At 39.1% G+C, this 9,881-nt stretch overlaps 1 protein-coding gene across 3 annotated transcripts in view; it reads right to left on the bottom strand.

The window, feature by feature from the left end:
* The window catches only part of ogdha (oxoglutarate dehydrogenase a), a 90,003-nt gene that overhangs the window by 58,049 nt on the left and 22,073 nt on the right, over positions 1–9,881 (bottom strand). The gene's annotated exons all lie outside the window — the stretch shown is intronic.

Here is a 9,881-nt window from a genome sequence, read left to right as displayed (position 1 = left end):
AATAGCATTTATGTATTTTGTATACAGTTCTTTCCTTCAAAATATATCACTGTACCAATTCAGCCACTTGGGTACATTTGTGTGGGACCCTGGGTGACTTCATGCTCAATGTCATGTAGCTCGCTCATTTTTGAAGTTATCTGTCTATAACTTTGCTCAGCTATTGTTGCCATCTTATGTTCTTCATTCAAATCATCCCCAGTACCCTATCTATATGTTTGGCTGTTCTTGGTCATTTAAAAAGATGCAGCAACAATAAAAAACAGAAAATGTATGTTTATTTCCTTGTATTTTTTTCTACCAGATCTATTGTGTTATATTTTCCTACATCAATTCACATTTCCACAAAATTCAGAGTGTTTCCTTTCAAATGATACAAGAATATGCATATCCTTGCTTCTGGGCTTGAGCTACAGGCAGTTAAATTAGGGTGTCTTTAGGCGGAAATTGAGAAGGGGGGGGGGGGGGGGGTACCCCAAAGAAGTTAAATAGTGAATGGAGAACGCTTTTCCCCGTGGTTTATTTTCATGCCAGGTAGGTAGGCTATACTATTTGACTGCCTTCATGACTTGTGACCACAGGTGTGGCAGTAATACGGTCACTGCAACAGTCCGAGTAACATCACTGTATGATGCATGGAACCACTTGACAAAATAAAATKCATTCATCTTTCTTTTACCATAGAGATATCAAACAAAAATGTAGGCTACACTTTGCCTATTGACTTCGTTGCATATTCAAGCCTGTCTCAAAATACAATACTGCTCCTTTAAGGCTCTCCTGGAGGATGGCTGGCCACCCCTTCGTAGACTATAAAATATTGCAACATTACAATTATCAAATAGTTTTTGTCTTTTTAAATAATTCCCTACGGTGCTTGAAATTTAGAGCATCCCGGCATCCCTGGGACAATAGAAATATGTCTACGTTTCAAAACAGTTTTCTGGGATGACAGATCCAAAATTCATACAACCACCGCACATAAAAAAKAAAAAAGCAATGAGGCTGATGCAACCGATCAGACCGGTTAGCGTCACATTTTGATAAAGTTATATTTCTTCATATTATAAGCTCAACAATGCACACATGGCTGTAGGCCACGTGCGAATGTTCTAAAATGCAATTAGCGGTGAAAACACTTTTAAAAGTGTACCGCATGCTTGAGCAGTTTCATGTGACAGCGATGAAAATATCCCATTTCAAATTAAGGGAGAACTAAAAATGCATCAACTAGCATTGGGCTAGCCTAATAATATGACTAGGACATGACAAGGACATGGTCACGTTGACGTAGGATTTAGCATTTATTTCACCATGCAGAAAATGAAAAGCAGCAAAAAAGTTTTTAATTAATGCAGATCTAAAATGCTTCTTATTGTAAATTCTGCTCGGCTTCAGTCAGGGTTGCGCAAAATCATGAATGTAAAACGACACATTTTGTGCTTCAGTTGCACTTCTCTACTCTGACAAAATATCTTCTCTGGTCATTGGATCACCAAACAGCACTGACTGATGTGTAGGCAACTTCTCTCCTGTAAAAAGCAAAAATGCAAGATTTACTTCAAGCAGAACCTTAGAAAGAATGTAGCCAACTACATTTCCTATGATAAGCCTTAGAAATATGATGGCCATGCATTGTTTTCCCCCAAAATCCTTGCTTTTTCATTGTAAACTATTTATCCATGTGTGGCTGCAAGCCAAATAGCATTGCACCTCTGGTTGTCATATGATGAAATTGATTTTCTGCCAAATTTGTTGCACTAATGTATTTTGTGTGAAGAAAAACTATAGTTGCATACCCCTTATCACAAAAAAAACACTTGACTTCCAATATAAAATGCAGGTGAAATGGTTTAAAATTTAGATTTTTGGAAAACCAAATGAAAGCCAAAAACACTGGTTTCAAAAGTATATTAAGTGTTTATAAATGTATTCTCTCAACATTTCTATGGTTGCATTATGGCTAAGACATGCTTCATAAAATGACAAAATGTCCAGGTTTTAAACAATTAAGTTTCAGGTTTACTAGTATAAAATGCTGACCGCCTACGCTAAGATTCAAGGTGGGAGATGTGTGGTGCACAACAGGCACTTTCCTTCACTCTCCGTTCTTGTGACCATTTGATCTGAACGAATCGTGCCTCGAATTATGTCGACAGAATCAAGCCTTTAGAAGTTAATGTTAAGTATCCTTCATTATATTTGTCAAACATGACTGACATTTATCCTATAGGTATATAATTAAAAACCTAACTAAAGTATGGCAACATTTTCTGGTGCCTCCCTCATCTCAGCATCGGTTTGGACATGAGGCTGTAACCAATATGCATATTACCTAGGCTGCACTGACATGTTGGTTTTTTCATGTACATGGAAAATAGAATTTAAAATTATTCCAATGTTGGCCTCTCTGATTGGTGTAAAACGTTCGATCGTGATTTTCTTTACTTGTCCATACGGACAACTTAAATCTACGGCGCATTCAAAGAATTCAGACCCATTGACTTTTTCCATACTTTGTTGTTACAGCCTTATTCTAAAATGAATTACATGTAATTATTTCCTCAACCAATCTACACACAATACACCCCATAATGACAAAGCGAAAATTGATTATACATTGTTGCAAATAATATATACACACAGTTGAAGTCGTAAGTTTACATACACCTTTAGCCAAATACATTTAAACTCAGTTTGTCACAATTCCTGACATTTAATCCTAGTAAAAGTTCCCTGTCTTAGGATCACATTATTTTAAGAATTTGAAATGTCAGAATAATAGWAGAGAATGTTTTATTTCAGCTATTTATTTCTTTCATCACATTCCCAGTGGGTCAGAATTTTACATACACTCAATTAGTATTTGGTAGCATTACCTTTAAATWGTTTAACTTGGGTCAAACGTGTTGGGTAGCCTTCCACACGCTTCCCACAATAAGTTGGGTGAATTTTGGCCCATTCCTCCTGACAGAGCTGGTGGAACTGAGTCAGGTTTGTAGGCCTCCTTGCTCGCACACGCTTTTTCAGTTCTGCCCACAMATTTTCTATTGGATTGAGGTCAGGGTTTTGTGATGGCCACTCCAATACCTTGACTTTGTTSTCCTTAAGCCATTTTGCCACAACWTTGTAAGTATGCTTGGGGTCATTGTCCATTTGGAAGACACAATTGCAACCAAGCWTTAACTTCCTGACTGATGTCTTGAGATGTTGCCTCAATATATACACATAATTTTCTTTCCTCGTGAAGCCATGTATTTTGTGAAGTGCACCAGTCCCTCCTGCAGCAAAGCACCCCGACAACATGATGCTGCCACCCATGCTTCACGGTTGGGATGGTGTTCTTCAGCTTGCAAGCCTCCCCCTTTATCCTCCAAACATAACGATGGTCATTATGGCTAAACAGTTCTATTTTTGTTTCATCAGACGAGAGGACATTTTTCAGAAAAGTACAATCTTCGTCCCCATGTGCAGTTGCAAACCGTAGTCTAGCTTTTTTATGGCGATTTTGGAGCAGTGGCTTCTTCCTTGCTGAGCTGCCTTTCTGCCTTTCATGTCGATATAGGACTCATTTTACTGTGGATATAGATACTTTTGTACCCGTTTCCTCCAGCATCTTCACAATGTCCTTTGCTGCTGTTCTGGGATTGATTTGCACTTTTTGCGCAAAGTACGTTCATCTCTAGGAGACAGATTACGTCTTCTTCCTGAGCGGTATGACAGCTGCGTGGTCCCATGGTGTTTATACTTGTGTACTATTGTTTGTACAGACGAACATGGTACCTTCAGGCATTTGGAAATTGCTCCCAAGAATGAACCAGACTTGTGGAGAMCTACAATTTTTTTTATGAGGTCTTGGCTGATTTCCCCATGATGTCAAGCAAAGAGGCACTGAGTTTGAAGGTAGGCCTTGAAATACATCCACAGGTACACCTCCAATTGACTCAAATGATGTTAACAAGAAATTTGTGGAGTGGTTAAAAAAATGAGTTTTAATGATTCCAACCTATGTGTATGTAAACTTCCAACTTCAACTATGTATTTATATATATATACAGTTGAAGTTTACATACACTTAGGTTGGAGTCATTMAAACTTGYTTTTAAAGGCTCTGAATACTTGTAAATGTGWTTTCATAAAAATAAAAAAAATTATAATTGCAAAGWTTACTAAAAACCTGTTTTTGCTTAGTCATTATGGGGTAGTGTGTGTAGACCGATGAGGGTGTAAAACATTTAAATAAATTGTAGAATAAGACTAAGGTAACAAAATGTGTAAAAAGTCAAGGGGTCTGAATACTTTCCGAATGTACTGTACATACTGTATTCTATTCTACTGTATTAGTCAATGCCACTCCAACATTGCTCATCCTAATATTTCTTAAATCCATTATTTTACTTTTAGATGTGTGTATTGTTAGATAATACTTCACTGTTGGAGCTAGGAACACAATMATTTCGCTACACCCGCAATAACATCTGCTAAATATGTGTATGTGACCAATAAAATTAGATTTTGYCTGTTTATGCTGTGTTTTTAATGCTATCTGACTGACTCCAACATTACAAAATCAAATGGGGCCCCATGCGATGACATTTTGAGATTCTTCCTGACTCTTGTTTTTATTCTGGTGGTTGTTAGTTCTCAAAGATGATCTTATTTAAAAAAATATATATAATTCCACTATCTTTTCGACATACTTTACATCTGGTTTTAACTATTTAACTTGACACCGAAAACTTTTACCACSCTGAAAGTAATTCAAGGTTTTCCACAATGTTTTGGAGTGGCGGTGGCCCRCCACTGCTAAATTAATATAGTGAAAACACTGATAATTTTGTCAAAATTAAATGTTAATACTTTCTTAGCAAAAGGGCAATTTCTCAAGTAAGAATTTTGCTAGCACTGTCTGGGAGTGGTCTGAGTGATGAGGGGAAAACAGAAAATTGGCAGACAGGTTTGGAAATCGTATTGGTCTATTAAAGGGGAATTTCACCCTGGGGGAATCTGGGCTTGTTTTCATCATGCCGAGGCATTTCTAGGTCAGTGAGTTGCCCAGGAGCAGTGGCAATCCGTCATTCAGTGCAGGTACCCCACCTAGTTTGAGCCCTACCTGTTTAGCAAATAAATAAATAAAAAAGCAGCATTTTTTGGCATTAATTTGTGTTACATATCTGTTTGCAAACATTAAGAAAAATACTAATACTCCTTGAGTTAATAAAGCTGCATACAAACATGGTCTCTTTGAGTAAGGCAACTCCAAAATGCAGGTGTTTCAGCTTAGCTCAGTGCTTTCTGTGGTGGAGTGACAGGCAACAAAAGCACAGAGCGTAGGCGTTGGCAATCTTCTCTAGTTGCGTAGTGATTGAATCAGTGTTCTTCCTCAAGGGGACACTACATCACCACAGAATCTATAGGAAGAGCAAGGCAGTTCTAGCCCCCTTGGCTGCTGCCAAAGATTTATATTAGAAGTGCCCATCCATGAAGGCTCAAGGTCATTGGCCACAGACTAAATTGTCAAATCACGTTGTATCTACCGTAGCTTTGATTGGACTGATGTCCAATCAAAGTAGGTCAACCTAATACTTTTAAATCTTAGTTAGCAAGCTAGCTAGACAAGCAGTCATGAATCGCATCAACAATTTACTAGCAAATCCTTATCATATGAAGAGAATTATAGATCGAATGTATAGGTGCTCCTCGGCCATAAACTGCAAGCATTGCAAAACAATCACTATTTGTCTTCCCCTGCCGGCTATTCAGTTGGGAGGGTGTGTGGTCMAAGTCTGGGTTTAAGGATTTAAAACATCTGTCTGAAAGGGTATCTTTTCAAAGCTTAAAACAAACATTCACTCAACACCATGGGCCATAAAATGTTGAATACATTGGCCATGCTATCAATCCAGCATGACTTCTGCCATGTTAAAAACAACTGGGAACTCAGAATTGGTAAATCTCAGACTTCAGAGCGTTCAAGACAACTAGGACCTCAGAAAAGAACTAGCACTGACTGGGAAAGTACGTTTTGAACCGTCATCCAACTCGGAATTCCAAGTCGGGAACTTGGGTCTCTTTCTAGAACACCGACTTTCCGACCTGAAAATCACTGACGTCATGATTCAACCCCCCAACATGCAGTATTGAGAGATTTTTTCCCAGCTGTCAGGTTTACATCTAAATATTTCGAAACGTATGTGATTAAACATGAAACTATTTTTGAAAATATGTAATGTGATATTAACTTTCTAAATGAGAGTATGGCTTTTCATATAAAGATTAACTAGTCAGTGGCCATGTCCATGTGAGCATAGACATTACGTCGGTGTCACGGAACCGTCCTTTTCTACGCCAGAATATAAAACCACCAGTGACGAAATTTAAATTTCATGCCAAAAGACACTCAGGGTCTCAAATGGTTAAGCCCACGCAAACCACGGTGTAAACTAAGGTTGCAAATGGTTAAACTTTGAGATTATCGATCAGTACAGAATAAGAGCAAATCTTAGGYGTATAATTACTAGTCTGCAGCTAGAAATTACRTAAATCTAGAATGAGAATACTGACAACCGCCGAAGCATCTATTCTAGGAGTACATTTTCGAATTCTAACCACCTACAACTACGACARACTGTGTTCCCCCAGAAGTCAACCAGACTTTTCTGTCGACTTTCTCCAGCAGATGAACCGGCGAACACAGCGAGAGACAACACATACTCGTAAATATGTAAATTGCAATTTAAATTTTCGAATGAGCGGTCGCTCATGTAAAGTATTAGCAATTTCTATGAGTGTAGTTATGAGCTAGGAGTTTCCCGCTCGAGAGGTCCACACCCCCTTCCCTTTGTCTACCAAGCMGTCATATCGGCTTAGCACACTAGGGACTTCTCTATCATTGTTAGTAACCAATATCTGTTTGTTATGAAATTGTGTGTGATTAGTTAGTAAATAAATAATTAAGCCAATGTATATRGCTGATTCAATATGGAAACTAGGGTTTGTGCAGATATCTGAAGGTCGTAAAATTCTTGGTTGAGACTGATAGAAGGTAAAGAATAATTAATGACTGATYGATGACTGAAATGTAAGAGATCTTTAGAGCTAATAGTTAATTCGGAAGACGCAACTCCTTAAATAAACTTAATCCGTGGTGCCCCAGGTTATTAATGAGTTAATTGTTGCATGATTTAATTCAATCATGTAGTCAATTAACTTGTTTGGGATAGGTGGCAGCATTTTCACTTTTGGATGAATAGCGTGCCCAGAGTGAACTGCCTCCTACTCAGTCCCAGATGCTAATATATGCATATTATTATTAGTATTGGATAGAAAACACTGAAGTTTCTAGAACTGCTTGAATGATGTCTGTGAGTATAACAGAACTCATATGGCAGGCAAAAACCTAAGAAAAAATCCAAACAGGAAGTGGGAAATCTGAGGTTTGTAGTTTTTGAACTCACCCCTATCGAATACACAGTGGGATATGGGTTAATTTTCACTTCCTAAGGCTTCCACTAGATGTCAACCGTCTTTAGAACGTTGTTTCAGGCTTCTCATGTGAAGGGGGGCCGGATGGGAGCTGTTTGACTAAGGGGTCTGCCTACAGCCTCGTTCTCAGTCACGCGCTTTCACTTGAGAGTTAGCTCTCGTTCCATTGGTTTTCTACAGATAATGGAATTCTCCGGTTGGAACATTATTGAACTTTTATGATAAAAACATCCTAAAGATTGATTCTATACTTAGTTTGACAAGTTTCTTCAACCTGTTATATAACTTTTTGAACGTTTMGTCCGAATGGACCAGATCGCGCTTTTGGATTTGTTTACCAAATGCCCTAACAAAAGAAGCTATTGGACATAAATGATGGACATTATCGAACAAAACAAGCATTTATTGTGGAACTGCGATTCCTGGGAGTACAATCTGATGAAGATCATCAAAGGTAAGTGAATATTTATAATGCTATTTATGAATAATGTTGACTACCCAACATGGCGGATATTTCTCTGGCTGGTTTGGACGGAAATAGCTTAAAGTTTTTTGGAAATCTAACACAGCGGTTGCATTAAGGAGAAGTGTATCTAAAGTTCCATGCATAACACTTGAATTTATCAACATTTATAATGAGTATTTCTGTGTATTCATGTGGCTCTCTGCGAAATCATAGCATGTTTTTGAAATACTGAACATAACACACCAATGTGACACACCAATGTGAAATTTTTGGATATAAATATGCACTTTATCGAACAAAACACACATGTATTGTGTAACAAGAAGTCCTATGAGTGTCATCTGATGAAGATCAAAGATTAGTGATTCATTTTATCTCTATTTGTGCTTTTTGTGACTCCTCTCTTTGGCGGGAAAAATGGCTGGGTTTTTCTGTGACTTGGTGGTGACCTAACATAATCGTTTGTGGAGCTTTCRCTGTAAAGTATTTTTAAAATCAGACACTATGGCTGGATTAACGAGAATTGTATCTTTAAAATGGTGCCTAATACTTGTATGTTTGAGAAATTTGATTTATGAGATTTGTATTTGGCGCCCTGCGATTTCTGTTGGCGAGGGGTTCCGCTAGCGGAACGGGGTTCCCGTAGCGGAACCCCAGTCCTAGACAGGTTAAATCAACCATTTATCGGATCACCAAGAACTWCAAGGAGAGCGGTTCAATTSTTGTGAAGAAGGCTTCAGGGACCCAAGAAAATCCAGCAAGCGCCAGGACCGTCTCCTAAAGTTGATTCAGCTGCGGGATCAGGGCACCACCAGTACAGAGCTTGCTCAGGAATGGCAGCAGGCAGGTGTGAGTGCATCTGCACGCACAGTGAGGCGAAGACTTTGAGGATGGCCTGGTGTCTAGGGCAGCAAAGAAGACACTTCTCTCCAGGAAAAACATCAGGGACAGACTGATATTCTGCAAAAAGGTACAGGGATTGGACTGCTGAGGACTGGGGTAAAGTCATTTTCTCTGATGAATCCCCTTTCCGATTGTTTGGGGCATTCGGGAAAAAGCTTGTCGGAGAAGACAAGGTGAGCGCTAATCCGTCATCCTGTGTCATGCCAACATGGTTGCTTCTCAGCCCAAGGGAGTTGGGCTCACTCACAATTGCCTAAGAAACAGCCATGAATAAAGAATGGTACCAACACATCCTCCGAGAGCAACTTCTCCCAACCATCCAGGAACAGCTTTGGGTGACGAAAATGCCTTCTCCAGCATGATGGAGCACCTTGCCATAAGGTAAAAGTGATAACTAAGTGGCTCGGGGAAAAAAAACATTGATATTTTGGGTCCATGGCCAGGAAACTCCCCAGACCTTAATCCCATTTGAGAACTTGTGGTCAATCCTCAAGGAGGCAGGTGGACAAACAAAACCCCACAAATTCTGACAAACTCCAAGCATTGATTATGCAAGAATGGGCTGCCATCAGTCAGGATGTGGCCCAGAAGTTAATTGACAGCATGCCAGGGCGAATTGCAGAGGTTTGAAAAAGAAAGGTCAACACAGCAAATATTGACTCTTTGCATCAACTTCATGTAATTGTCAATAAAGCCTTTGACACTTATGAAATGCTTGTAATTATACTTCAGTAATCCATAGTAAACATCTGCCAAAAATATCTAAAAGACATGGACATGCTGACCAGACCGGACACATCGCGTGCGCAGCGTTGAAAAATAAATTTTGAAATCCATGTTATTCAATTATTGCGCCAAACGAGCGTCTGCGTTGCCAAGGGCTAAAATAGGAAGGACTTCCATTTCTGACGCAGATCGCGCTGCAAGTCCTGCCCTTCGCATCTCCTCATTGGTTTATAGAAGCAGGTACCCTACTTACCATCTCCTCATTGGTTATACCCAACGTTGGCGGGTCGGGTGTTGATTT

The sequence above is a fragment of the Salvelinus sp. IW2-2015 genome, linkage group LG15 (genome assembly GCF_002910315.2).
Source record: "Salvelinus sp. IW2-2015 linkage group LG15, ASM291031v2, whole genome shotgun sequence".
NCBI lineage: Eukaryota > Metazoa > Chordata > Actinopteri > Salmoniformes > Salmonidae > Salvelinus > Salvelinus sp. IW2-2015.
This window is presented reverse-complemented; position numbering and strand designations above follow the sequence as displayed.